Below are 27552 nucleotides of genomic sequence, written 5' to 3' on the forward strand. Positions count from 1 at the left end.
GGTATGTTAGCCGTAAATCTATGTCTTTTTTCCTCTATGGCTGCTTTTCAGATTTCCCACTTACTGTTGCTTTTCAGCAGTCTGGCTAGATTTATTTAGGTGTGGTTTTCTCTGTGTTTAGTCTACGTGGCATGTGCTGAGTTTCTTGGTTTTGTGAGTTGATACTTTTCATCAGTTTGTGTAAGTCTTAGGCAATAAAACTTCAGTGATTTCTTCTGCCATGTTGTCCCTCTTCTCTTATTTCTGGGATACCATTTACATGTATGTTGGGTTGTTTGAAATTAGTTCAAACATTGTCAGATGCTCAGTTTCCTTTGCTGTTGAGTCAGCTACTAAGCTTATATAATGAATTTATTTGTGATATTGTGTCTTTCATTTCCAGCATTCCCATGTGGTTCTCTTCTCTAGTTTCCACTACTCTGTTTCATGTTGCCTTCATGCATGTTGCCTTCCTTTCCATGAGATCTTTTAATAGTTTTATATCATAGGAATTTAGTATTTTAATACCCCAGTTTGATAATTTCAACCTCTGAGCTATTTCTGGATCTGGTTCTATTGTTTCTTTCTCATATTAACCATGAGACACATTTGCTTCCTTTTCCATAGGTCTTGAATTTCTTATTGCATGGTGAATACTTTGTAGGAAAGAGAAGTAAAATACAAAGTAAATAATATTTACCTCCAAAAAGAGCAAGCCTCTCCTTCCATGAGAGGCTGAGCCAATCTAACCTATACTTGATCTGGATCTGGGCTTAATTGTAGCTTTAATCTGATTCACTTGACTACTGCTTTCAAATGTTTTGAGGGTGAGGTAGGACTTTCCCTTCAGCAGGGGCTGGGATCTGAGCCCTGGCAAGATTTTTGGGATCTGCCTACTCTTCAAAACCAAGTGAACACTGTGGGAGGTCTCTCCCTGCTCTACTGCCCAGCTGATAGCTTTTTGATTTCTCTTTGAACTTTGTCCCCTGCTTTCTGCACCCACTGGAGGTCTCTTCCAGCCTTTTTTTTTTTTGCAGTACGCGGGCCTCTCACTGTTGTGGCCTCTGCCGTTGTGGAGCACAGGCTCTGGACACGCAGGCTCAGTGGCCATGGCTCACGGGCCCAGCCGCTCTGCGGCATGTGGGATCTTCCCGGACCGGGGCACGAACCCGTGTCCCCTGCATCGACAGGCGGACTCTCAACCACTGCGCCACCAGGAGAGCCCCTCTCTGATGGGTTTTAAAAGCCATTGATTATTCTGGGCTTACGTGGCTTGTTTTGGTTGTTAGGGTGAGAATGATAGTCTCTTGCAACTCTGTACCTCTGACCTGTAAGCAGAAATCCCCCAGATAACTGCCTCTTATTAAAGATGAGAAGGTGTGTAGGGATCCGAAGGAAGAAACCAACTGGTAGTAACTGAAAATTTGAAAGATGAAGCCGCCCAGGGAGCCGACAAAATAGAGGATAGTAAAGGTTTGCACTCAAATCTATCAAATAGGTGCTAAAGTGCTCATCACACACACACACACACACACACACACACACACACACACACACACACACACACACACACACAGGCTAAGGCAAAGAAGAAGGAAGAGACGCTTTGGGCACCCAACAAGTGACATTTATTTTGAAGAAAGGACATGCACCGAAGTCTGTTGTTTTCCTCTTCGGAGAACGTCCCCCTCCCTCCTATGTCTCTTAGGGCAGTGATTCTCACATTTCACTCTGCATACAAATCTCCTGAGCATCTTGTTAAAATTCAGATTCTCTCCTTCTAGATCTGGGGCTGGGCTTGAGATTCTGCATTTCTAACAAAGCTCCCAAATCATACTGATGATATATGAATAGCAAGGTCCTAGAGAATGTACACCTTCATTTGTGGGTGGGAATAAAAATGGAACTTAGAGTCATGCAAGGTGCAGAGAAAAGTGACATTTTAGTATTGAGGAAACCTTGTGAGAGGCAGGCTTCTTTGGATGGGAGTTTAAGTTTTTCTTGAAGTGGGCAGCTGCCATGCTGGGACCTAGGGTCAGAGGTGGTGTCTTGCCATTAGAAACGAGGCTTTTTACACCTCTGGTCTCAGACCTGCCTAAGTCCACGGAGCACCAGCTCCATGGGGAGAGAAGGATGAGGAGAGGATATGGGGAGAGGGTTTGGGTAGCATTAGGGAACCCAGCCAAGTTTGGCTGAGTGGTGCCAGCACTGACAATTGTAGAGAACACGCGTTGAATGGTTGTAAATTAAAACCTGAATCCCACCTGCCCTTCCAATGACCAGGTTTGTTTGTTTATTTCCATCAGAAGAGACTTACCAATTGAAATTTTATAGCTCTGATATTAGCTATTGGTCCTACATTATATACAGAACTAATTCATGCATCATAAGAAGAGAGAATTAATTTTCCCTCATTTTCTGTGCTTACCAATGCAGCGCTAATGTCAAAGATGATTAGGGTCCAGACCACCTTTTAGGAAGAAAGCGTGGAGAAATCTGGAAAATAATGACAAACCAGCTGAAGATAAGGATTCAATTTAATAAAACTTTACCACGCACAGACATGCACAGGGAGATAGTCTGAGGTTTGCGTAGCAACTAATTAAAGAAAATTTTAGGGATTGTAGTACTTATTTAATCAAAACATTTACAGTCAGCCCCCTGTATCTGTGGGTTCCACATCTGCAGATTCAACTCCACCACCCCAAAAAAATTCCAGAAAGTTTCAAAAAGCAAAACTTGAATTTGCCCCTCACTTGCCACTGTTTACATAGCATTTACATTGTATTTGGTGTCATAAGTAATCTAGAGATGATTCAAAGTTTACAAGAAGATGTGCATAGGTTATATGCAAATACTAAACCATTTTATATAAGGGACTGGAGCATCCTCAGATTTTGGTATCTGTGGGGGTGGGAGGTGTCCTAGAACCAATCCCCAGCAGATTCTGAGGGAGGATTGTACTGAGAGTTTTCTATGTACCAGACATATGTTATGTGAACAAAATTCTCATGATTGGACTCTCAAGAAGCTTACAGTTCTCATGGATGATTTTATTACTTTGAAGCATATAAGAAACTTGAACTAGGGTAAGTGAATATTGCATACATTTCCCTAGGGCAACTGTTTAATGAGTAGATAAGAATTATTCAAAATTTTCATGCTTTTTTTTCCCCTACAAATGGGCATTTTAACTGGAAAATAATTTGTTCACTTAAGTACTTAAGCCAAGTTTTTTCAGACATCACTCACACTATTTGTTTTCTTGAGTAGGGCCCTTTCTTTTCTCCCATGGCAGGGACAAATTTGAGGCTGACCAGTAGCCAATTATCGCAGTGTTCTAGAAGGGTAAGACTTTCATTAAATGGGGATTGATAAATGAGGCTACAAGGTCCGAGAAAGCTGGGTCATATTGTTAGAGGTTAGAGCCAGTACTCTGGTGCAGTGAGACTGACATGGATGAAAGTCTCTTGTGCGTTCCTTAAAGCCTTAGTTTGCTCATCTGTGAAATGGGGTAATGATAGTTGCTACCTCATAGGGTCGTTCTGAGGATCAAATTAGATCAGTGTTTAAAATACTGATGACAGTGCCTGGCACATAGTAATGATTCTGTTAATATCTGTTGATACCGTGTATTTTTCTTGGTAGCGTGCCAGTAATAAGTTAGCATATCTAAGCCTTTAGGCCCATAGGTGTAATTTGGATATTAGTAGTACAGTCATTTTCTCTGCAAAACGTACTGAAGGTGACCTCATATTCTAAGACTGGGTGCGTGTTATATACAAACTGTTGATTGCTCTTTGGACCAGCAAGCAGGGAAACAATTTCAGAGTCCTGAGCTTCTTGCCCAGAAAAAGATAACATTGGCCTGTGTCACCCTTCCCCAGCACAGTGATGTTGTCCAGAATAACCCAATAGGCTTTTCTTTTAAATAAATAGATAAAATCTTAAGTTTTAGATTTTAAAGTATATTAAAAGGTAAATAGATGATTCTGAGGATTGTGAATGAATGTTTATAAGGATTGTGATGACCAGAAAAAAATTAGACCCATTTAAAAATTATCTTCCCTTAGAATCTAAGAAAAGTCATGGAAGTTTTTAGAGTAAACCTGTATAGATTCATCCCACAAAGAATCATGCAGTTCCATGGAGGTGTTCAGAGCTCTGTGGTTTTGTCTACATTGGTGCTGAAACTTTTGAACAATTCAAACAATCGCCCAGTATTTTTTTAAAAAATAAAATAAAATCAAAGCTCTTTGATGGATAAGCCTGGTTAATTACAACTTCTGATCTGGTAGCCAACTGTGCATATGGACTTTGCCTGGATGTATCTTTCAATGAAGTTTAGCAGTAACAGGAATTTGTGATAAGAGTAGCAAAGAAAGATAGGCGTGTGTTTAATAAAGCTCCGCATCACAATGGACTAAAAAAATAGAGTATGAAACCCTGGCCAACTGACACTTTAAAAAATCATCCCAGGACCATTCAGATTATAAAATGTAGTTAACCGTTGCTTACATACAGGAGATCATATATTCATTCATTCAGCAAAGATTTATTGAATGCTGTATTAGTCTGCCTGGACTGCCATAATAAAATACTATAGATTGGGTGACTTAAACAAGAGAAATTTATTTTCTCACCATTCTGGAGGCTGGACGGCCAAGATCAGGAAGCCAGCATGGTTGGTTCCTGGCATGAGCTCTCTTCCTGGCTTTCACATAGGTGCCTTCTTACTGTGTCCTCACATGGCAGAGAGAGCAAGAGAAAGAGAGGGAGAGTTAGTTCTCTGGTGTCTCTTCATATAAGGGCACTAATCCCATCATGAGGGCCCCACCCTCATGACCTCATCTAAACACTAATTACCTTCTAAAGTCCCACCTCCAAATACCATCACATTGGGGGTTACAGCTTCAACATATGAATTTGGGAAGGACACAATTTAGCCCATAGCAAGCGCCTTCCTATGTTTGGTACTGGAAATACAAATATGATCTCTATGTTCCTGGAGGGAGGAAACAGACTATAAATTAGTAAACAAAGAAAGTCAATTAATTTCTGAATATGATGACTGCCATGAAGGAAATGAACAAGGTTCCTAGAAAAATAATGGGGCAAGAGATGAGGAGGCCACTGGCCCTTCTGATGATGGAATGTTTAGGCTGAGACCTAAGGAATGAGAGGGAGCCAGCCATCGAGACTAGCCAGGAGAAGGGCATTCAACAGAAGGGACTGCAAGGGCAAAGGCCCTGTGATGGGAAGGGGCTTGCCATGTTCTAGGACCAGTTACAAGACCATTGTGATTTGAGGGTCATGACTGAAGGATGAGGGACATGAGAAGAGGTTGAAATGGTAGCCAAGGGCCAGATTATCTGCAGTTTATTTAATAATAATACCTAGGTGTTTTTTGGTACCTTGGCAGTTGTTATGAGTTAAACTCAATCATCTACAATACTGTAGAATTTTGTTTGATAATTCAGCTTCCTCAATTCACTTTGCCTAGAGGGATACCCTTTGAAACCAAACCAAACACCTATGGTAATTTAGGAAGACTCAAGATGTGCAGTGCCATCACCAGCATGGGACAAGTTAAGCCAAGTCAATTACCTGAGGCAGTTTTTGTTACTGTATTAATACCAGATTCTTAGAACATCTGATACCACACTGAAATCACCCGAGGATAAACAGCCATGCAAAATGGTGTGACCAATTAAAAACTACACTTCTTGGATGGGAAACCAACCCTTATGAGTTAAGGTGCAGTGTGACTCATCAGAACTGAGTCAGCAAAGTAGCCCACATGGGATTAAAACCCATGCTGTTTGCCTCCTTCTATAAACAAGTCAACTCAAACCCAAAGGGCACATTTCCCTCCCCATTTGGCACAAGAGATTTTTTTGTCCTGGCACAAGAGCCCGAGGAGGTCCTTGTACACAGCCTTGATGTTATGCCAGCTACATTTTTGAGAGGTAGAAAAGATTTGCTTCGTGGGCTTTTGGTAAATTCATACTTTCACCCAATACTACCCATTGTTCAGGAGTAGAATCCAAGGTTCTTCTCATATGGAAAGGTGCTTCCCTTCTCTGCTTCTATGTGTTGCTGTGTATGAGAGCGTACCTGAAAAATATGCAGAGATAAAATGCAAGAGCAGCATATAAAATGGACAACTTTTGATCTCCACTGTTTGCAGTTTGGAGGGTAAGGTTTAGTGACTTTTAAGGGCTGGGTACGTTGCATCTTTCCTTAGTGATTCAAACACGTGATTACAGAAGGTATCGAATATGTTACTAGCATCATAAGTGCTAGATGAAATGTTTAGTCGCGGAGGGAAAATGTGTATCGTTACTTAAAAGAGTTTGATCTCATAAAATGCAAATACTGAAAAGAGAAGGAATGTTAGAAAATTTATGAGGGGCAAGACAAAGTGATCATTTCATGTGACAACACAGGCGTAGACCCCATGGACACCCATAGTCAAATTAGGTCCTGAGAAGCACGGTGGTTCTTTCGGTTTTCTCCACCTGGAGTGTGAAAATCCTAATGGCACCCTCTCAGGAAACCCGAATTCTTGCCCAGGGAATATATAGATATTTAGTGAATGCAGAAACCGTTTTAATTATACAGATATGCGCTTTCTGCTTCTTAGTTCCTCCATGAACTGGACTGTAATGTAGAACTATCTACTATCACTTGCTTGTATTCGAGTTTAATTAGATTGATAACCAAGCAAAACTTTGTTTGTTACCTGATATTTCAGCATGCCATTTGAAAAGCTATATTTATTACTACATTTATTTGGATTGGGTTTCCCCCGAAGTTTTTTTTTTTTACTTAAAACAAACCAAAAAAAAAAAAAAAAAGGGCATAGGAGTTATAGTGACATTGAATTCACGAGTATCCTAAGTGCATCTGAGTGTATGCCACTGTAAAATTTTCAAGATGATTGTTTTCATGGATTTAAAGAAACTGGAAGAAAGAAAATGGGAGAGGGAAAGAAAGTGAGTTTGTAGAATGTCCACACTTTCTTGAGCAAACATTTTGTTCTCAGGCTCTCTGCCCCAGCCAGCTTTAGTCATTAGCTGTAAGATCAAACAGGGCTTTACCCTGGGAGGGACATTGAGGAGAGTGTACAAATGGAAAACAGCAAAGATCTAAGCAGAACATCTGGCTCAGAAGAGAGACTCTAAAAAGAAGGCAGGGGCCTCTATCTGATTCATATGTTCATACACTCATTTATTCACTCATTCATTCATTCTATTTATTGAGCCTCAGACATTGTCCTAGTCATGAAGGAATGATTTATTGACTTTCTCTTCATCTGCTGTTTTCAAGAAGGAAAGAAACAGAGCAACCAGTGATTTCCGGTGTGTGGAACAGACCAGTTCCATTTGGACTTCCTTTCCCTGGACCAGCTCAAAGGGGCAGCCTGGCTCTGCTCGGAACAGCAGCTGGGTTCCGGTGCCCTTGGCCAGCCCTCCACAGAAGGCTCTGCCTCCAGGGCAGGGCCAGGAAAAGACTCCACAGCCCCTAAGCTGAGCCAGAATCACTCTAGAACATGTGGAAGAAGGTCCAGAAATGTTTTTGTCATCTTTAAAATGATGACCCCTGACGAGATACTGCAAATGAGGAGTGGCCAGAGAACATTTCCCTAATCGTGGTTATGGCAGGGTTCTTTCAGTGGTCGTATCGGGCATTCTTTCTGGTGTGGGGCTCGGCTGAGGCAGTGAGGCACCTCGGATGTGAAACTGAGGGAGGTGCTCCCCCTTGGGTTGTGCAAGTGCTTTTGCACAGGTGGGGGCTTTCTTTCTTTTTTTTTTTATTGAAGTATAGTTGATTGACAATGTTAGGCTAATTTCTGCTGTACAGCAAAGTGACTCGGTTATACACATATATATGTTCTTTTTTAAAAAATAATTCTTTTCCATTATGGTTTTTCCCAGGACATTGGGTATAGTTCCCTGTGCTGTACAGTAGGACCTTGTTGTTTACCGATTCTAAATCTAATAGTTTGTATCTCCTGACCCCAAACTCCCAGTGCATCCCTCCCCCACCTCCCCTCCCCCTTGGCAACCACAGGTCTGTTCTCTATGTCTGTGAGTTTGTTTCTGTCTTAAAGATAGGTTCATTTGTGCCATATTTTATTTTATTGTTTAAAATAAATTTATTTATTTTTGGCTGAGTTGGGTCTTCATTGCTGTGCACGGGCTTTCTCTAGTTGCGGTGAGCGGGAGCTGCTCTTCATTGCAGTGCGCGGGCTTCTCATTGCGGTGGCTTCTTTTGTTGCAGAGCGTGGGCTGTAGGTGCACAGGCTTTAGTAGTTGTGGCACCAGGCTCAGCAGTTGTGGTGCACGGGCTTGGTTGCTCCGCGGCATGTGGGATCTTCCTGGACCAGGGCTTGAACCCGTGTCCCCTGCATTGGCAGACGGATTCTTAACCACTGCGCCACCAGGGAAGTCCTTGTGCCATATTTTAGGTTCCACATATAAGTGATATCATATGGTGTTTGTGTTCCTCTTTCTGACTTACTTCACTTACTATGATAATCTCTAGTTGCATCCATATTGCTGCAAGTGGCATTCTTTCTTTTTCATGGCTGAGTAGTATTCCACTCTGTATATGTACCACATCTTCTTTATCCATTCATCTGCCAGTGGACATTGAGGTTGTTTCCATGTCTTGGCTATTGTGGATAGTGCTGCTACGAACATAGGGGTGCATGTATCTTTTTGAATTATAGTTCTGTCCGGGTATATGCCCAGGAGCGGCATTGCTGAATCATATGGTAAATCTTTTCTAGTTTTCTGAGGAACCTCCATATTGTTTTCCACAGTGGCTGCACCAACTTACATTACAGGTAGGGGCTTTGGTTTTTTTTTTTTGTTTGTTTGTTTTTTTAGGTACGCGGGCCTCTCACTGCTGTGGCCTCTCCCATTGCGGAGCACGGGCTCCGGACGCGCAGGCCCAGCAGCCATGGCTCACTGGCCCAGCCGCTCTGCAGCATATAGGATCTTCCTGGACCGGGGCATGAACCTGTGTCCCCTGCATCGGCAGGCAGACTCTCAACCACTGCACCACCAGGGAAGCCCCAAGGTAGGGGCTTTCTTAAATGTTGTGCCCTAGGTGTCTCACTCAATTCACACTAGTTCCAGCCCTTCAATTAATTCTTTTTTTACTCCCCTCACCCCTTCCTCCAAAGAATCTACTGTCAAAGAAATTTGGAAAATATTGCTTATCATATATGGTATATTCTTCATTTCCCCATCTGCATCTTTTGGTTTATACACAGTACACAGTAGTCTGTTATGGGCTCTGAGTTTTCCTGCAGGAAAGAAATCCTGTAATCCTACTGAGCCCTGCATTTCCCAGATGTATTTGACTGTGGAATTATTTTCTTTTTAAAGAAAAACTTACTAGCATCTCATGGGACATTCAGGGAAGTTGGTTAAAAACTACCTCAGAGTGGTTGCGTATGGAGCATACTCATTATTTTGAAAACTTTTTTTGCTGAATAATAGCTGTTTTCTATTTTGGGTTTGGGTTCATTTGCAAGTTGCACGAAACCCTCCAGCCTCTGAATAAGGAAAGGGTTAGAATGTTCCTTCATACCTTCCAACTCCCAGACGAATAGTTCATTGATTCAACCAACATTGATAAGACACCTACTATGTGCTAGGAATACAAAGGTGAGTGAAATCGTTTTCCTTACCCCTAGGGGGCAAAGGAGGAGCAGAGACTTACACAACTACAAGTCCAAGTACTATCGCTGTAAAAGTGCAACACAAGTAAGGAATATCCTTTTATGATTTTACCTCCAGACCAAATGAACTGCTTCTAAGGAGAGAGCTATTTATGCTATTTTTCAATCTTTCCTATAACATCTAGCAGGGAACTAGGCACATAAGGGGTGCTCGATAAATATTTGTCAAATAAGTAATAGTTGAGGAAACATCTTGCAACTTAATTGAAATACATTAGATTATAATATCTAGTAAGGACCACTTACAAACACACTTTAAGAACTCAAACAAAAGGTTGTACTAACCCTTCTCAGTTTCATTTCCCCATCTGTCAAATAAGGATAATAGTACTAATTTCAGGGGGTTCTAGAGAGGATTAAATGAGAATTACAAAAAGCAGCTATTATGTTCCCTGGCATGTAACAATTTGGCCAATAACCTACAGTTATTATGATTACAACGCACTGTGACTTTTATCCAGAAAGTTACCATAAGTGGCACACTCTGATTTGGCAAAAAGCTCACCTAGAGCTTTACGTGGACCCGTTAGCACTGTCCCCTTGCTGAGAACATATGGTTTTGAAAGGTTGTTGTGAACACATGCAGGTCAAGAGCCCTAGGTAAAGGCTGTACATACACACACACCGCACACTCTCACTCCTCCCTCTCCCGCATCTAGGGCCACCACAAGGCACCTGCAGCAGCTCCTAAATGGCCTGATTTCCCCAATTGCCAACATGAACTTGTTGTGAAATAGTCAGGCTGAGTCCTGCCTCTGAAGACACTGTTTTGAGACACAAAGCAGCCATGATAACTAGAAGAGAGACCCCACGAGCACCCGTGAGCAAGACCCCGCCGCACGTCCCTTCCGGTTAGCTTTAGATTCCTCGGCTGACTCTCTGCAGTGTTCGCTTTGGACACCTCACTGATTTCTGCTGCCTTCGTCCCCGCTCATCTAAATGTCCCCTAAGAAAAAGCTCGGAGCCGCGTTCACCTGGATTTCCCTGGCTCCCCCAGGAGTGTTTATCATATACCGTATATGACAAACACTCCCCTGGCAGTGTTTTCTAGACTGGAATAGGCATTGGGTGACTTGTTAAATACACGCAGAGTGTCTCCAAAATCTCTAGGCATGGGCCCCACAGAGCCGTGTTGATAAGCCTTTTGGGGGAATTCTCGGCAAATCAGGGTGGAGTGTGGGCCGCGCCGCCCCGCAGCGCTGCCTTCCACGTCTGCTCACAGTTGGTCTTCTATGTTTCTTGAAAGAATGAATGACCTATGAGAGGGTAGGGATTCGGCAAATAAGAAGGCGTTTTGCAGAGGATTGTGTATGTGTGCTCGCGTGTGCCCACATGCATATGTGCCGCGTGATCCATAAAGTAGAGCTCAGTCTGTGGCATAAGATGCTGCCTGTATAGTAATCCCCCCTTATCTTCAGGGGATACATCCCATGACTCCCAATGGATACCTGAAACCACAGATACGTAAGTACCAAACCCTATATAAACTTTTTTTCCTATACATATATACATGTGATAAGTTTAATTTATAAATTAGGCACAGTAAGAGATTAGCAACAATAACTAAAAATAAAACAGAACAGTTATAACAATATACTGTAATAAACATGGTGTGAAGGTGGTTTCTTTCTCTCTCTCAGAATGTCTTATCGTACAAATTTAAAACCTTTTCCGTCTTACCTAAGCATTTATCACGCACCGTGGCTGTAACTTTTGCAGTTTGAGGTTTGAGAGCCAAACTAGCATGAATTTCTTTTTCCTTCTTCACAGTTTCACAGATAGAAGAGTCATTCTTACCGTAGATCTTAGCAACCTCAGCAGATGATTTCTCTTCCTTTCCTCATTAAGTGGGGGAACTTTCACCTTTTCACTTAAAGGAAGAACTTTGTGGCGTCTCTTTGGCATTATCCGAATTGCCAGCATCATTACTTCTGCGCTTTGGGGCCATTATTAAGGAAGATAAGGGTCACTTGAACACAAGCACTGTGAGATGCCTCGACAGTACATCTGATAACTGAGAGGCCTGCTAAGTGGCTGACAGGCAAGATCCGCGGGACAAAGGGATAGCGCGTGTCCTGGGCGAGATATCACGAGATGGGGCGAGATGGCGCGAGATTTCATCACGCTACTCAGAAGGGCACGTGATTTAAAACTTACGAACTGTTGGGAATTCCCTGGCGGTCCAGTTGTTAGGATTCGGTGCTTTCACCGCTGTGGCCTGGGTTCGTTACCTGGTCAGAGAACTAAGATCCCACAATCCACACGGTGCAGCAAAAACAAAACAAGAAACACACCCCCCCCCCAAACGTATGAATTGTTTACTTTGGGAATTTTCCGCTTAATGTTTCCAGACTGCGGTTGACCGAGGGTAAATGAAACAGTGGAAAACAAAACCGAGGGTGAGGTGAGACAGCTGTAAATCAGGAGCAGGTGACCCAGGAGTCACAAGGGCCACGAGGGAACCGTAATCACGGAGCTGCAGTGAGTTGAACGATGCCAGAGCAAAGCCAGCACCTCACTCTGCAGAACAGCACAGCAACTGAGCGTGGTAGTCTTGACTCTTTTTGCTGCTGGAACGGACAGCTCCAGATTTTCATTATCCTGTCCGAAGGAACCCAGAGGAAGGTGAGCATCCATTAACAAAATATCAGGATAGGAGCCTGATGGACCCAGCTTAGGTCACATACCCCTCCCTGGGCTAATCTCTGTGGCCACGAGGCTGGGGTCTATTTTGGCCAGTCTTGGATTACTTATAGTTCATTTAGCTGGGGAACAGGGTCCCATGATTGGCATCTCCAACAGAAGTACGTGGAGTGGGAATCACAGTTCCTCGAAGGAATAGTGGCTACTGCCAGAAGAACTGGAAGAGATGGTGGCTGTGGAGATGAAACACGGGTTCACTCCCAGCAGTGACCTTGACCTATTCTAATGAACTGAGGCGTCCAGCCAGCCCCAAAGGGATGCATCCTATCCCCCGGACCAAGCTCCTTGAACCTCCCCATTGAAGGACTGTTCACCTTGAAGTGACCTTGAAGGTAGTGTTTATTTCCTGGGGGGTCTAGGGTCATAGCTCAAAGCAAGCATGGTCAGTCTAAGCATCTTTTGGAAGTCTCCTGTTTGAAATGAGAAATATGTTGTGAATTGTATTGAATCCATTTAGTTTAAAAATAATGTTTTTTTCCCACATTTTTATTTTGAACCTACAGAAAAGTTAAAAAAGAAATAGTACAATCAACACCCGTTTTCATCAGATTTGTTGTTAACATTTCGCCACATCCACTTTATTTCTCTCTTCACACATGCCTATGGAAAGATACACACAAAAGAACCTAAAGATATTTCCCTTTTTTTCCCCCCTCTAAACCAGTTAAGAGTTAGTTGCAGGTACAATGACACTTCATCCCTAAGTACTTAAGGTTATACCTCCAAAGAACAGAAACATTCTCTTACGTAACCGCAATTTCATTATTATACTCAAGAAATTTGACATTGATGCAATAATATTATCTAACATATAGCTCATATTCAAATTTCCCCAAGTATCTCAATAATGTCCTTTAAAGTGTTTGTTTTTTTTTCTTCCCCTGCTCTGGGATCCAGTCAAGGATGACACATTGCATTTGGTTTTCTTATTTCTTTAGTCTCCTCTTTTTGTCTTTTATGCCATTGATATTTTTGGAGCCCAAGCTCCAGTTGCCAAACGTCCCTTAATTTGGAACTCTCTGATTCTTTCCTTATGATGAGATTCAACATTTTTGGATGGAATACTATGTACTTCTCAGTGCATCCCCTCAGGGACACATGATATCGGTGTGTGCAATTATTGGCAGTGTTCACTTTGATCACTTGGTTAATATGGTGCCTGCTGAGTCCACCATTGTAACAGTACATTTCCCCTGTATAATTAGTAAGGAATTCACATGAGGTCACGTAAATGTCCTGTTTTCCAGCAGCCTTCTACACTATGGTGATTTTTGTCTGAATCAGTTATTCCTCTGGTGATTATAAAATGGTGATTTTTCTATTTCTATCATTACTTCTTACATTTTTGAGTTGGTATTATTCTATCTTTTAAAAAGCCTTTCCCTCTATGCAATATTTATTTTTTATTTTTAGTAACAATAGGGACTTGTGGATTTTTAAAAATTTAATCTGTGTTAATCCCTTCTTGTTTTTATGCATTTTGATGCTCATATTGTCTGAAGTTTGGCCAGAGAAAATTCCTTCACACCACCTCCTCTGTCCTTTTGAGATAGCTACATCAGTTTTTGAGAGTGTTCTTAATGTCTGGCAGAAGATATTCCAGACTGACCTTGTACTTTCTCTGCCTCAGCCCTGGAATCAGCCATTTCTCCAAAGGGCACTGATTCTTTTTTTTTTTTTTTTTTTTTTTTTTTTTTGTGGTATGCGGGCCTCTCACTGCTGTGGCCTCTCCCGTTGCGGAGCACAGGCTCCGGACGCGCAGGCCCAGCGGCCATGGCTCACGGGCTTAGTTGCTCCGCGGCATGTGGGATCTTCCCGGACCAGGGCACGAACCCGTGACCCCTGCATCGGCAGGCGGATTCTCAACCACTGCGCCACCAGGGAAGCCCCACTGATTCTTTTTTCATGAAGGATGGTATTTAGAAACCAAGGCATAGGTGGTGGGTGTACTCATTACTATTGGTATGACACTGCTTCCATGCTGTCAGAGCCAGGAAATACATCTATGTATATACATGCACATACACACATATACCCACACATATCTGTAGTTATTTCTACATCTGTCTATACATATTAAAGGCTATGAGTTCACACTGATAGCTCCAATTCCAGTCAAACAGCCCAGGATTCATTGTATCCTTCTTCCTTTCCACATTTGCAACTCCATTCCTCAACAATGAGAAACCATATGGAAGATAAAATTTAATTTTGCAAACATTGTGTTATATGCATAGAATGGAATTGTACTCAGTAATAAACAGAAATGAACTAATGCTCAACATGGATTAATGGATGAATCAAAAAAATTACATTACAGCAGAAACTAATACAACATTGTAAAGCAATTATATTCCATAAAGATGTTAAAAAATTACATTGAGCGAAAGAATCAGACACATATACAAAATAGATACACATAATGTATATTCCATTTACACAAAGTCCAAGAACAAGCAAAACTAATCTATGGTGATAGAAATCAGAAAGTGGCTGCCTCTGTAGCGGGTGGGAGGACTGGCTGGAAAGGAACACAAGGGGATTTTCTGGGGTGATCGAAACATCCTAGATCTTGTTCTGAGTGGTGTGTACATAGATGTATTCAATTGTCAAAATTCATTGAACTGAACACTTTATATCTGTACATTTTATTGTATGTAAATTCCTTCATTAAAAAAGGGAGATATAAAAATATGCAAAATGCTCTTGAACAAATGGAAAGATTAAATTCCATTCATAAAGGAGGATGCAAATTAAAACTGCACTGAGATACCACCTTCATTTATCTAAATGACAAACATTCAAAACCTTGACAAGACACACTGTTGGTGAGCCCATGAGAAAATAAGCAATAATATCTAAAAATATCTAAATATCTAAAAATAACTATATTTCCTCTCTGCCCCATCAATCTCACTTCTGGGTATTTATCCTGAATATATAGTCTAATGCTAAATTTCTATATATACCTGGGTCTGTTTCTGGACTTCCTATTTTTTCTGCTATTCTGTCTATATTATGCTCCAATACCACACAGCTTTAATTATAGAGGTTTTGTAGTATGTTTCAATGCTATTAGAGCTAGTCTTCCCTTCTTGTCTTTATTTTTCAATTTTTCTACCTATTCTTGTGCACTTCATTTTTAAAAACATAAATGAAGTTTAGACTCAACTTGTCCAGTGCCAGAAACAAAAAAACTTATTAGTATTTTTTTTGGAATTGCATTACATTTACAATTTAGGGTTAGGTGATATCTTTATGATGGGTGATACTTCCCAAAAGCAAGGAATGTCTTTCCATGAAGTATACTTTTACATGTTTCAGGAATGCTCATATGGGATTTCCTCATATAACTTTTACACATTTCTTGTTAATATCTAAATATTTTATCTTTGTTCTTGTTGCTATTGTAAATGGGGTTTTGTTTTTGTTACCCCTTTTAGCTGTCATTGTTTGTGTATACATACCTGTTGATTTCTGTAGGTTAATTTTATATCCTGCTATATTATTGAACTGCTTTTTTTGTTTAAGTTAGTTTTATCTTTGGACCACGTGGCTTTTGCAAGAATAATATCATGTCATCTGCAAATATAGTTTTACTTCTCAGTTTCCAATTTTGATAATTCAAATTGTTCCTCCTGTCTAATTGCCTTGGCTGATACCTCAAATATGGTGTTAAACATGTAGTAGTAGAGATAGTTGGCATCCTTGCCATATACCTGACTTTAGTGGGAATGTCTCTAGTGTTTCCCAATTAAATAGAAAGCTGGCTTTTGGACTTAGGTATTTTTTTTATTGTGTTAAGGAAATATCCATCTTCCTATTTTATTTAATATTGGAATGAGTGTTGAATTTTATCAAAAGTCTTTTCAGCATTTATTGAAAACAATCACACAAATGTTCTTCTTATATTAATATGGTGAATTATATTAAAGGATTTCTTAATATCAAACCATTGTTGCACTCCTCATATAAATTCCACTCAATCATGCTATTGGATCCTGTTTGCTAATGTTTTATTTAGGTGTTATTTTTTTTGTATCAATATTTGTGAGACTGATCTTTAAGTTTATGTGTATATGCTATATTTATTAAGTTTAAGTAGGAATGTTAATCTTGCTTTATACAAAAGTTAAACACTTCTGTTTTCTATGCTATGAAATAATTCACATAGCATTGCGATTACTCGAATTTTCAAGATTTGGTAGAATTCCTCTCTGAAACTATCTGAGCGTGACGATTTTTTTATGGGGTAGTTCTTTAAAATGTCCTTAAAAATTTTAAAGGAAATATGTCTGCTTAAGAATTTTCTTTCTACTGGGGTCAATTTTGTAAAATTGTATTAATAGAAAGTTATCCATTTTATCTAAGTTTTCAAATTTGTTTGTGTAGAATTGTGCAATGTAGTCTTCCATGATTTTTTTTTTTTTTTTTTTTTTTTCTGTACGCGGGCCTCTCACTGCTGTGGCCTCTCCCATTGCGGAGCACAGGCTCCGGATGCACAGGCTCAGCAGCCATGGCTCACGGACCTAGCTGCTCCGTGGCATGTGGGATCTTCCCAGACCGGGGCACGAACCCATGTCCCCTGCATAGGCAGGCGGACTCTCAACCACTGCGCCACCAGGAAAGCCCCATGATTTTTAAAATCTCCTTCATGTTAAGACATTTCTCACTTTCCTTTTTTTCTATATTTATGTTTTTTTCTTTATGTTAGCCAGTGTGTGCCCCTCACCCCCAAGGAACAATTTTAATCTATTAATTAGTTCTCTTATTTTTCTGGGATTTTAATTTCTGCTTTAATATGTATTACTGCTTTCCTTAAGTTATTTGGTTGACTTTGTTTTTTTAGCTTTTTGAGTTGGGGTGTCATTCACTTGTTTTCCTTCTTTTATCTTTATGGATATAAGTATTTGAGGTTATGAATTTCTCTTTGATCACTGCTCTAATGTCTGCCATAAATTCTCATATATAATGCTTTATTTTTTTAAGAAATACTCCTGTTGTGGTTTTTATTTCCACTTTCACCTGACTATTTTTTAATAGAGATTGTTTTAATTTTCACCTGTAAAGGCCTTTAAAATATTTTGTCATTTCACTGTATTGTGATAAGAATTATAAAGTCCTCATCAGTTAAAGTTTTTTCTCCCAAAATATTAAACTAAAACTGACACGGGGAAGATGAGATATATTCACCTGGTAGTGTCTTGTTGCCCTGGCATACAACCACACATCCCTGACAGCATGTTTAGTAATTTTTGGTCATAGTTTTAAAGGGTAGAATCAGTTCTTCTTGTAGGTATTCAAGTATTATTTTCTTATCAATATAATGATAGTATTTGACTAAAGTAGTCTGGATACATCAAACCATATTGGTTCACTAGAATATAAACCTAAAATTATGTGTATGCACTCAGTTCTCCTGTGGTTCAAAAATTTTAAGATAATTAAATTCCTCCCTTTTTATTCAGTCCCCTGGAAATTATTTGATTTCATGCAGTCTTTGTTTTACTGTATGCTCAACGTTACCTAATAGGTTATCAGCCTGCATTAAGAACAAGGTGATGGGCTTCCCTGGTGGCACAGTAGTTGAGAGTCTGCCTGCCAATGCAGGGGATACAGGTTCGAACCCTGGTCCGGGAAGATCCCACATGCCACGGAGCAGCTAAGCCCGTGAGCCACAGCTACTGAGCCTGCGTGTCTGGAGTCCGTGCTCCACAATAAGAGGCCGCAACAGTGAGAGGTCCGCGCACCCGTGATGAAGAGTGGCCCCCGCTCGCCGCAACTAGAGAAAGCCAGCGCGCAGCAATGAAGCCCCAACACAGCCAAAAATAAATAAATAAGTTTATAAAAAAAAAAAAAGAACAAGGTGATGGCTGTAACCACCACAACCTAGTAAAGATCTAACAGTTAATAAGTGTTAAAGAAATAATTTTTAAATTGATGAGAGAGTAAATGAATATTTATTATTTTTAAATTGATGAGAGAGTAAATATTCATATAGATTATTACATAAATTATGATTACCTATAGAACATATAGATTATATGTTAATATATGCATATGTTACATGATATATTACATATGAATATAATACATAGAACATTTAGATTATAATTCACTTAGTGATGTTAATGATCTAACATCACTCGGATAGATCTTAGTGGGTTGTGCTTTATAGCTTAAGTAAAGTGTGTTGGAAATTGCATTTTCAAGGGTGGGTGTCAGAAGACCTAGAGTTTCCCAGGCTAATGGAAAGGAAATAATTTCTCAGGCTGTCTTAAAATAATAAATCATACAGTCTTTCAGTTGATGGTACAAAAAAAAAAAAGAACTCTTGAAAGGGTTGATGATGGAAAGGATGGCTTTACAAGTCACGGTGTCTTTTCCTTAGGTGAGGGTCTCTAGACGGAATGTGCAATGGAGCACAGCTTTAATAAGCAAAACTCTGAGAGTTGTGAGGTTGTTACATTTGGTAGCCTCCAGTGAACCATGCCTCCTGGTGTGAAAGTTCCAGGCTAAACCTTAGAAGCCTTGTCAACGTCCACTTTTCATTCCTGGAACCAGCCATTGTGCTGTAACAGCCCAAGCCACATGCAGAAGCCACACTGAGGAGTAATAAGGCACTCCAGGAGTGAGCCACCTTGGATGTGTCACCCTAGTTCAGCCCCTAAATCAAGGGTGAGAAAACTATGGCTTTCAGCCAAAAGTGGCCTGCCATCTGATTCTGTAAATAAAGTTTTACTGGAACACAGCCATGCCCATTTGTTTATATATTATCTATGACTGCTTTCTCACTACAATGGCAGAGTAGAATAGCCATGATAGAGACCTTATGACCCGCAAAGCCTAAAATATTTACTATTTGGCCCTTTATAGCAAAGTTTGCTGACTGCTGCCTTAGATGACTGCAACCTCATCTGCCATCATATGAAGCAGAACTGCCTGGCTGAATCCAACCAACCCACACCGTGAGTGATAATCTAACTATTGCCGTCTTAAATCATTAAGTTTTGGGATGGTTTGTTACACATCAACAACTGAAACTGTAAAATCTAATATCTGTATTTTATAAGCTTGATGATTTCATGGTTTAAATTTTTCTTTTGTTTTCTCTTAACTTTCAGTGAGCTCTGTTGAAATTTTTCCTATGTGTCTTAGCTACATGTCACTGAAACTTCTCTCTCCAAGGTGAACACATTCTTTGTTAGTAAATCCACTAGATGTCTTTCAGTCTTCATCTCATTTGACTCTTGGTCAGCATTTGACACTCTTGCCCACCTCTTTATTCTTGAAACATCTTCTCCCTTTTATTCATTTAAATCATAATCTCCTAATTTTCTTTTGTCTTTCAAGAAGTTTCTTGTCTATTTCTTTTGCGGGGGGGGGCGTGGGAGGGGAGAGGAAGGTGCTGATCTTCTGCCTAACATTTAATGTTCAAGTCCTCAGGATTCTCTCCTAGATTTCATTTGACATTCAACTAATATATATTGAGCCTACTGTATGCCAGACATTATTCTAGGTACTTGGGACACATTAGCAAACAAAACAAACAAAACTCCCTGCCCTTGGAGAAATTTTTAAGTGTACGCATAATAAAATAAATCATTACGAAACTGGACGTTAATAAGTGTTTTAGAAAAAAATAAACAGAACAGGGGGATAGGGAGTATGGGGTAGGGGGAGGTGGGAATTTAAAGAAGGAGTAAATCAGAATAGGCATTTCTGAGATTATGATATTGGAGCAAAGCCTTAAAAAAGGGAAAGGAACCGACCTGTGGGTATCTAGAAAAGCATCCCTCTAATAATTAATGATGTTGAGCATCTTTTCATGTGCCTCTTGGCCATCTGTATGTCTTCTTTGGAGAAATGCCTATTTAGGTCTTCCACCCATTTTTTTTTTTTTTTTTTTTTTTTGCGGTACGCGGGCCTCTCACTGTTGTGGGCTCTCCCGTTGCGGAGCACAGGCTCCGGATGTGCAGGCTCAGCGGCCATGGCTCACGGGCCCAGCCGCTCCGCGGCATGTGGGATCTTCCCGGACCGGGGCACGAACCCGTGCCCTTTGCATCGGCAAGCGGACTCTCAACCACTGCGCCACCAGGGAAGCCCCCACCCATTTTTTGATTGGATTGTTCGTTTCTTTGATATTGAGCTGCATGCGCTGTTTGTATATTTTGGAGGTTAATTCTATGTCCATTGATTTGTTTGCAAATATTTTCTCCCATTCTGAGGGGTGTCTTTTCGTCTTGTTTATGGTTTCCTTTACTGTGCAAAAGCTTTTAAGTTTCATTAGGTCTCATTTGTTTATTTTTGTTTCTATTTCCATTTCTCTAGGAGGTGGGTCGAAAAGGATCTTGCTGTGATTTATGTCTTAGAGTGTTCTGCCTACATTTTCCTCTAAGAGTTTTATAGAGTCCGGTCTCACATTTAGGTCTTTAATCCATTTTGAGTTTGTTTTGTTTTGTTTTGTTTTTTGGCTGCGTTGGGTCTTCATTGCTGCGTGTGGGCTTTCTCTAGTTGCGGCAAGTGGGAGCTACTGTTGGTTGTGGTGCGCGGGCTTCTCATTGCGGTGGCTTTTCTTGTTGCGGAGCACAGGCTCTAGGTGCATGGGCTTCAGTAGTTGCGGCACATGGGCTCTAGAGTGCAGGCTCAGTAATTGTGGCACACGGGCTTAGTTGCTCCACGGCATGCGGGATCTTCCTGGACCAGGGCTCAAACCCATGTCCCTTGCATTGGCAGGCAGATTCTTAACCACTGCACCACCAGGGAAGCCCCTTGAGTTTATTTTTGTGTATGGTGTTAGGGAGTGTTCTAATTTCATTCTTTTACATGTAGCTGTCCAGTTTTCCCAGCACCACTTATTGAAGAGACTGTTTTTTCTCCATTGTATATTCTTGCCTCCTTTGTCATAGATTAGTTGACCGTAGGTGCGTGGGTTTATTTCTGGACTTTCTATCCTGTTCCATTGATGTATTTTTCTGTTTTTGTGCCAATACCATACTGTCTTGATTATTGTACCTTTGTAGTATAGTTTGAAGTCAGGGAGCCTGATCAAAACTACATGAGGTATCACCTCACACTGGTCAGAGTGGCCATCACCAAAAAAATCTGCAAACTATAAATGCTGGAGAGGGTGTGGAGAAAAGGGAACCCTCTTGCATGGTTGGTGGTAATGTAAATTGATACAGCCACTATGGAGAACAGTATGGAGGTTCCTTAAAAAACTAAAAATAGAATTACCATATGACCTAGCAGTCCCACTACTGGACATATAACCAGAGAAAGCCATAAAAGACACATGCACCCCAGTGTTCATTGTGGCACTATTTACAGTAGCCAGATCATGGAAGCAACCTAAATGCCCATAGACAGAGGAATGGATAAAGAAGATGTGGTACATATATACAATGGAATATTACTCAGCCATAAAAAGGAACGAAATGGGGTCATTTGTAGAGACCTGGATGGACCTAGAGACTGTCATACAGAGTGAAGTAAGTCAGAAAGAGAAAAACAAATATCATATATTAACGCATTTATGTGGAATCTAGAAAAATGGTACAGATGAACCTGTTTGCAAGGCACAAATAGAGACACAGACATAGAGAACAAAGGTTTGGACACCAAAGGGGGAAAAGGGGGTGGGATGAATTGGGAGATGGGGACTGACATATATACAATAATATGTATAAAATAGATAACTAATGAGAACCTGCTGTATAGCACAGGAAACTGCACTTTGCTGTACAGTAGAAACTAACACAACATTGTAAAACAACTTTACCCCAATTAAAAAAAAATAAAATAGGACAAGTGAGAAGCATCCCAGGCAGAGAGTGCAGAAGTGCAAAAACCCTAAGGCAAGGAGCTAGCCTGGGGTGTCTCAGGACAGGAAGAATGCCCCCGGTGATGGGATGTAGTGAACCCTAGGATATGAGGTCAGAGAAACAACGGGCTCCAGATCCTGTAGTCCTTGTAAGCCATTGTCAAGACTTGGCCTTTTCTCAGGGAGATGGGGTTGGTCTTTGGGGAGCTTTGAGGAAAAGAATCAAGTCATCAAAAGGACAACCCTTGCTCCTGAATTGAGAAAGAATGGAGGTGGCCGGAATGGCGGCAGGCTCTGGGAGAGAGGCAGACAAAAGGGTACCAGCAGAAACCAAGAGGAGTGATTCTCTCCTCTAACTGGACACACTTTTCTTGGGCAATCTGAGGTACTCATGCTGTCCTGGTTCTAATGATCATTCATGGGCTGATGCTCCCAAGTCTATTTTTTTCCAGCCCAAATCTCTCTCCTGAGTCTCAGACTCACAAATCCAAAAACCTACTGGTCATCTCCTCTTTCAGGGTTTTGTGGGTGCCTCAGGCTGTGCTTTTTCATCTAAAACCTTTGTCTCCTCTGGTGCTCCCTGGATTTCACTACTGAAGCCATGCAGCCATGCCTTCTTAGTAAGGCTTTGTCTTTAAGAGGCCACGGCTAACACATGTTAGTGGACAGTCTGTGGTGGCGCCTAAGTGCTTTGGGTTCCATTAACACATCGTTCTGGTTTAGTTTATCAGATGTTCTGCCTACAGCACTGGCTTGAAGGATTGGACACAGAATAAGCAGGTTTTAACTGGGACAAGATGATGGAATGCTGCCTTAAATGACAGTTCAAGGCAGGGTGCCATAGCGGTAGGGCACGGAATACCCAGAGAATAGAGGATCGGAATTAGAGTGGATTCCTTACATTTTGCAGTTTTGACCAGTAGGCGCATTGCCATTGGGTAAGTAACTCTGAATTTGTCACTTTTGTTACAAATAGTAAACTTACCGTGTAGCCAGAATACAAGAGTGAAGCCTCCATAGATATTATAGAATTTTAATATGTGAATTCAATTTTCTTCCATCTCTCTTGGGAATTTTTTTGTGCACTCCCCGTTATAATTTTAGAATTTAGTATTCATTCTTTTGACTTTAAGCAAAGGAGTTATGGAAAATATTTTATTAGAAGGGTGTGTGATTCCTTTTTCAATGATCTTTTTTTAAAATATATAATTTGTGTGTAAAGGAGCTTCAGAAATATCTTAATCTTTTTTGTCTAACTCTTATAAGTGGTTCTTAAAAAGTAATAATTTATACAAGGCAAATAAATCTTCCCAGATTATTTTTTTCCATATCACACTTGTTTGTGGGTAAGAGTCTTGTAAAAATCATTAGTGTGAAACTAGGCCAGGGAGGGCTATTAATTTTTTATTAAAAAAATCAACTTCAGAATGAATGTTTAAATGCAAGCTTAACATAGTTAAAAATGCAATTAAGTCTCATTCCTTGACACTTGAGAGCTCTTTTTATTTATTTATCATAGTCAACAAATATTTTTCAAAGGCTTGCTCTGTACCAGGCAGTATGTTTGTGCTAGGGGTAGCGGGTTAGCGAAACAGAGAAGGAAGTCGCCACCATGGAGCTTACTTCCACTGGGGGAGGTAGACAAAAAAATAGTACAAGATCATTACCGCTTGTAGTAAATGCTAGGAAGGAAATAAGCAAAGCGTGGAGGAAGAGAGACAGACAGACTTGGGGATGCTACCTAAGGAGGGTCTCTCTGAGAAGGTGAATTTGAGTTGAGGCTTGAAGGATGAGGCCGAGTCCCCCAGGAGAACTGGGAAGCGCCTTGGAGGGAGGGGCCAGCAGGAGCAAAGGCCTAGAGGCAGCAAAGGCTCAAGGTTCAAGAAAGGAGGCCAAAGTGACCAAGAATGGCAGAGGTGGAAAGATGGGGCGGGAGCCAGATTGTGCAGGATATTGCAGGCCTTGGTAAGGAATTTGAATTTTATGCTGAGTGTAGTAGGAAGACAATGAAGGATTTATGCAAAGGAATGATGTGACCAGATGCTGTTCTTTGCTTTTTAAAAAATTGGGGCACAATGGAATATTACTCAGCCATAAAAAGAAATGAAACTGAGTTATTTATAATCAGGTGGATGGACCTGGAGTCTGTCATACAGAGTGAAGTAAGTCAGAAGGAGAAAAACAAATACCGTATGCTAACACATATATATGGACTCTAAAGGAAAAAAATGTCATGAGGAGATTAGTGGTAGGACGGGAATAAAACACAGACTTACTCGAGCATGGACTTGAGGATAGGGGGAGGGGGAAGGGTGGGCTGTGACGAAGTGAGAGAGTGGCAGGGACATATATACACTATCAAATGTAAATTAGATAGCTAGTGGGAAGCTGCCACATAGCACAGGGAGATAACCTCTGTGCTTTGTGACCACCTAGAGAGGTGGGATAGGGAGGGTAGGAGAGAGGGTGATGCAAGAGGGAAGAGATATGGGAACATATGTATATGTATAACTGATTCAGTTTGTTGTAAAGGAAAAACTAACCCACTATTGTAAAACAATTATACTCCAATAAAGATGTTAAAAAAAAATTGGGGCAAAATATACGTAACATAAAATTTACCATCGTAACCATTTTTTAAGTGTACAGTTCAGCAGCATTAAGTATATTCGTGATGTTGTGCGACCATCACCACTATCCATTTCCAGAACTCTTCGTCCTCCCAAACAGAAACTCTGGATCCAGTAAACAGTTACTACAGGCTGCCTTATATGGGAATCATGTTCTGTTCCTTTAAATTTTGCACGCCCCTGATGACTTTTCTTAGAAAGTCTCCCTAGGGAGAAGTCTTTCCGCCCAGGGAAAGCTATCATGGTGACTGCAGCAGTTCTGTCCCTAACCCTTATTATCCTCACACCTGTAATCCAGACTGGAGCTCGCTGAAGTGCAGGCTAGTGCTTCTGGTTGGGGGTGAGTAGAAAGTAGCGGCTGGGTTTTAGACCGGTTCCGAGCAAATAATCTTCCTCATCTCAAAAACTGGCCACACCACTTTGGAAAATAGTTTGGCAATTTTTTTCAAAAAGTTAAACATAAAACTACCACGTGCCCAGCAGTTCTGCTCCTACGTGTCTACTCAGGAGAAATGGAAACATGTATCCACGCAAAGAATCCCACCTGAGTGTTCAGAGAAGCTTTGTTCATAATAGTCCCAGACTAGAAACAACCCACTGTCCATCAACTGACGAATGTATAGACACAATGTGGCCGGTGCATGCGACAGAATACTTTTCAGCCCCCAAAAGGAACAAACTACGGACACAGGCTATGTCAGAACCTCAGAAACATGATGCTAAGGGAAAGAAGCCACACACAGGCAAGCACATATTGTATGAACATGAAATAACCAGAAAAGGCAAATTTATAGACAGAAACTAGATTAGTGGTTCTCTGAGGCTAGAACTGGGGGCAGAGATCACCTGTAAGTGGTCATGAGCGAGCTTCTTAGGGGAGGTGAAACTATACTTAAACTGACTGATGATGATAGTTGCACCATTTGGTAAAGTTACTAAAAATCATTGAATTATACACTGAATACGAGTGAATTTCATGCTGTGTAAAACATACGTGATCAGCAGCTTGCATGGGGTCTGGTACTCAATGCTCACTGGAAGGCAAAAAGTTCACCTGGACCAATATTGAAACCTTTTAATTGAGCAGCATGGGAAGGAAAATCTGTCCTAATATTGCTGATATGCTTGCTTTATCTGTGACAGTTCTCTTTTGAATGGCTCTCAGTCTCTCTATTTTAAAGGGAATTAAAGTCTCTAAAGCCTTTTTAAAATTTTATTTATTTGTTTATTTTTGACTGTGTTGGGTCTTCATTGCTGTGTGCAGGCTTTCTCTGGTTGCTGCGAGCGGGGGCTACTCTTAGATGCGCTGCGCAGGCTTCTCGTTGCGGTGGCTTCTCTTGTTGCAGAGCACGGGCTCTAGGCGCGTGGGCTTCAGTAGTTGTGGCACACGGGCTCAGTAGTTGTGGCGCACGGACTCTAGAGCTCAGGCTCAGTAGTTGTGGCGCACAGGCTTAGTTGCTCTGTGGCATGTGAGATCTTGCCGGACCAGGGCTTGAACCCGTGTCCCCTGCATCGGCAGGCGGATTCTTAACCACTGCACCACCAGGGTAGCCCTCTGAAGCCTTTTTAAAAAGCCATAATCGCCTAAGGTTTCCCCTATAACTGTGCAATTCTTATTTCCTTCAGCTTTTCCTGCTAGGACTTCGGATCTGAAATAATTTCTGTTCCCTGAACTGTTATGTCTGTTCCCAAGTAAACTCGTTGCATCAAAGATTAGTACTGAGTATTTCATTTTTGGTGGCTTTGAGGAATTTGAGGAATTTGTTTTTTAAATTCTCAGAGAAGCTTTTGGTCCTCAAATGGCTGAAAGTTGCTGATCAAGATAACTTGGCCAGTGTTTGTTCAAATCCTGTGCTTGGCTGTTTTTGGAAAAATATCTTCAAATTAATTTTTGTTTACAGGGTATGGTTAGGAAAAGAATAACTATGTTATAAACATCCTTTTGAAAAGTAGCAATTTAGGAAGAACCTAAGAATCAGGACCTGTGGCGTGACCCTGGGTAAGTCTAATTACCTCTGTTTTCCCTCTTTTCTCATCTTGTACCCTGGGGACAGTATGTACCTTAAAGACAGTGACATATAGAAGCACCTAGAACAGTGACTGCCAGCTAGGAAGCACTCCATAGGTGTTTTCTTTATTCCCATGGAAAATGACCATCGGTAGTAGTTTGCATGGTATTTCTTTGGGTGTTTTTCTTTTTGCACGATCATTTCTTTTCCAGAAGCAGACTGAAAACCATTGTATATCTTGGCTTTTGAAAGAACAAAGCCATCATCACCATCTACATTATCGTCATCGGCAACAAACACTTGTAAATGCAGGGTGGTGTTGTAAATGCAGAGTGGGAGCTGGGTCCGCCTACCCGGGTGTGAGTGCCTGCTCTGCTGTCACCAGCTCAAGTGACCTTGAACAACTCTCTCAGCTTCCCTCGGCCTTGTTTTCATTAATAAATTGGGCCTCATAATGGTACCTTTGTCATAGGACAGAGATTCAATGATAGAATATGTGAAAAGCACAGCACTGTAAAAATGGGGCCAAATGATGACTCTTAGTCATTGTAGATGCTTCGACTCTGTCTGAGAGACCGTCCCCATTCTTGACTAGCCAGCAATCTCTTTTTGCACCTGAATGCTAAATTTTATGTGACTTTAATCAGTTTA

The 27552-nt window shown here is 41.0% G+C and overlaps 1 long non-coding RNA gene across 6 annotated transcripts in view; it reads left to right on the plus strand.

Annotated features, from left to right (window-relative positions):
• The window catches only part of LOC136794968 (uncharacterized), a 143329-nt gene that overhangs the window by 10072 nt on the left and 105705 nt on the right, over window positions 1-27552 (plus strand). For 5 of the 6 annotated variants that reach the window (XR_010842494.1, XR_010842491.1, XR_010842489.1 and 2 more), the window contains one exon: window positions 19316-19407. The exons of the other annotated variant lie outside the window; for it this stretch is intronic. This is a non-coding gene — a long non-coding RNA (uncharacterized lncRNA). The remainder of the gene's footprint in view (window positions 1-19315; window positions 19408-27552) is intronic. 6 annotated transcript variants of the gene reach the window in all.

The sequence above is a fragment of the Kogia breviceps genome, chromosome 10 (assembly GCF_026419965.1).
Source record: "Kogia breviceps isolate mKogBre1 chromosome 10, mKogBre1 haplotype 1, whole genome shotgun sequence".
Taxonomy (NCBI): domain Eukaryota; kingdom Metazoa; phylum Chordata; class Mammalia; order Artiodactyla; family Physeteridae; genus Kogia; species Kogia breviceps.